We start from the raw sequence: 3,244 nt of genomic DNA, 5'->3' as shown, positions 1-3,244 counted from the left end.
TCCCAAGGGGATGTGGCAAAAATCCATTTGTACTAGTTACAATGTAAACTTCATCACTGCTCGTGCCCATGTCAAGGAGAGAGAATATTTATCTGAAAATGGAGATTAAGTTGTGGGGAACGAAGGGGAACCCCCCCTTCCCTTAACGAGATAAAACTTCCTTTTGTCTCTTTTTTTTATTTCTTATTTTTCTTTTCTTTCTTTTAATAGTTTTCAGTTTTTTTTTAATTGTAATTCCAAACGTCTCAAGGGAGAAGGTTATAAAAGCCCCCTCCTTGACATGAACAATTGGTGAATTTTGGAATACAAAGAGGTTTCTTTTCACCCCTACCGTCTTCGCCGCCGCTGCGTTACCGCCGCGCCGCTGCTTGGACTGCAAACCCGCCTCCTCTCCCTTGCGACGACCCATTTCCGTCGTTCGCATCGTCTCCGCCCACTGTTGTCCTGCATCAAATTGGTATCAATAGATCTAGCCATCTGAGGGCAGTCTCATCTTTTAACCCTCTAACCATCCATATTTATGATTATTAAATAATTAAGGTAGGGAGAGAAAAACATGATGGAAGCTCTCCACAAACTTAGTTGGCTTTCAAGGACACATTGGCTCTTTGAGTAAGAAAATCTCTTGTTTTTTGGATTGATATTGTAAGTTTATTCTTCATATTTGAACTCATTGAATATTTTAAATCTATGAATCCATGGGGAAATTTTTCATGCCATTGGAAAATTTTAAGGGGTAAACAACACTTATTTTCATCCAGAACCAAGGTAAAAGACATAAATATTATATACCCTGTTTCTAATATCTACCTTTGTATTAGATTCAGAGATACATTTCCCATTCCATCAAGAATGTTACTAGGTGGACATCCACATATATAGTCCACCATTTTACCATCATTTTCTCTACACCCTTCTGGTGTATTGTGCTCATTGTCCTAGTATTGGAAGTAAGCTAAGTATTGCCTAGTAACATTCTTACTTATTCTCATCTTTCTTTACCCTTAGAAGACACACAATTGACGTTCTGTGCTTAAACAAGAGGAGAGTAATGTTCATGATTTACTTTCAGATAGGAGCAAGTTCTCTAGGCTATTCAGCTACAATGTGCGACATGCTGACCTAGTTGGAATGAACACGAGAGCATAACTTTGATTACAGTATCATACCGTGCAAGAAGTTAGCTTCCTACCACATGACCACCAGCTCTTTCCAAAATGATGAAGGAGTTCATACTTTGTTCTAGCATTCCATGATGATATTCATACTTAGAGGTGTACTTGATATGATTAATGCTTCATACCCAAGTTTCTAGGATCACATGGCAAGTGAACAATCCAAAGAAAATCGAACGACATTGCTAAGTGACTACCAATGAATTAAGTTGGTGGTTTAATAACTCACAAATAATTGAGTTATTTACTATGACATTTGCATATTTTATGAATGTGTGTCATCTGGATTTAAATGATCAAATCTATTTTCTAAATGATATTCCTATTTTCTTGAATTTAATGGCATTTTTAAGAATTAATCTGACATCATATTATGAAAGAAAATAATTTTTTGCCTTGGAATATATTTTTTATGAATTTTTGGATTCTGAATATATTTTTTTATAATTGTTTTGATGGAATATAGTTTCTGACATCTGATGTTTTATGCATGTTAAAGAAGTAAAAAATTAATATATCCATGATTTTTTAGATTTTTAATTAGAACAAGACAATTGAAAGCACGTGGCAGGCTTCTCATGTTTGGCACAACACAATTGATCAAACAAAAGATAACTTTATCGGACATAGCAGATCAATAAAGAGTTGCGAGAAAATAGAAATTATTTGATTATTAAGGCATATGATTGATCAAATAAAATATTCTAAATTTCTATTCAATGAGAAATTTACTATAAGAAACAATTAAAATTATAAAAAATAAGATAACAACTCTATATTTCCTTTGCAAAAGATTTCAGAAGCAATATGTTCTAAACATTATAAGTATAACCAGTCTTGCTGTTTAGTAATATGGTAAATTTTTAGTGAACACAACACTTAGCTTATCATATAATACTATACAAGTTACTATGTACACCCCTTGTAAAAGTCACATTCTTTCATGCTAAATGTAGGAAGATTTTTTTTCTTATGCTAGTCTGCCACCCTCCATTTGATCAAGGTTTAATTAAATGAAGCTGTTGTGAGTTTCTTCCTACATTTGTTAAGAGAGGCTGGTTGAGTCCCAGGTCATGCCAAATCAGTAACAGGAAGAACGATTGAAAATATAACAAGCGATTTAAAAAACAGATGTCACAAAGAGGCAGGGTTTTTTACAAAAATGTGGCAGTTGTTACTGTTGGTGGAGTTCCCCAAGCGATATGGAGAACCACCAACACATTCCTCAAGTCTGATCAAAGATGATGAAGATATTTTTCCTTTAAAAAGACTTTGGGTTTCTGTCATTGATAATAGTGTGCCATGGACAGATGATGTCCAACCAATGAAAGTGAACTATGGGGCCTTAGCCTGTAGTGAGAAACATAGTTGAAGGATACCTGTGCGACTTTTCAAACGATTAATGTTGGTATAGATTGAGTGAAACAAACTTGTTTTTATGTATTAAAGAAGAGTATGAATCACTAAATATTGATTAAGAAGAATCTATCATATTGCTAATTAGTAAACTCTCCCACATTTTATCAACTATGCGCAATATGGTAAACAAAATCTCTACATCGGTAGTCACTAGAAATCTGCTGAGGACAAATTCAGCCAAATTTGACATGATTACTATGGTAATAGAGCATTTAGTTTTACTTAATTCTTTGTATTTCGATGAATTTGAGTTTAGAACAACAACGTCAATAACAGACAGAAAAATGGCTGCAAGATATCATTAAAAAGGTTTGGAAAGGGCCAAGAAGAATACAGATGAAGAAAAATCATGGGAAAGACACCAGATCAAGATGACATGATGAGGATAAGGAAGGAGTGATAAAAAATTTCCATGAGATCAGACAAAATTAAAGTGTTTAAATTCTAACAAGTTCTAAACTTTTTCTCCTGTACGTTATGTTCCGATGTTAATGGGTAATGTATTATCCTGACTAACTTGATTTACAAGACTGAACTAATTTCATGCAGGCATGAAAACATTTCCTTTTTAACTATTATATAAATTTTAATCAGGGTGGAGCAAACTCAAGATCACCTATATAATGTAAAATTAAAATTCCAAGGACATG

This window comes from Wolffia australiana, chromosome 11 (genome assembly GCF_029677425.1).
Source record: "Wolffia australiana isolate 7733 chromosome 11, ASM2967742v1".
NCBI lineage: Eukaryota > Viridiplantae > Streptophyta > Magnoliopsida > Alismatales > Araceae > Wolffia > Wolffia australiana.
Note: the sequence above shows the minus strand (reverse complement) of the source record.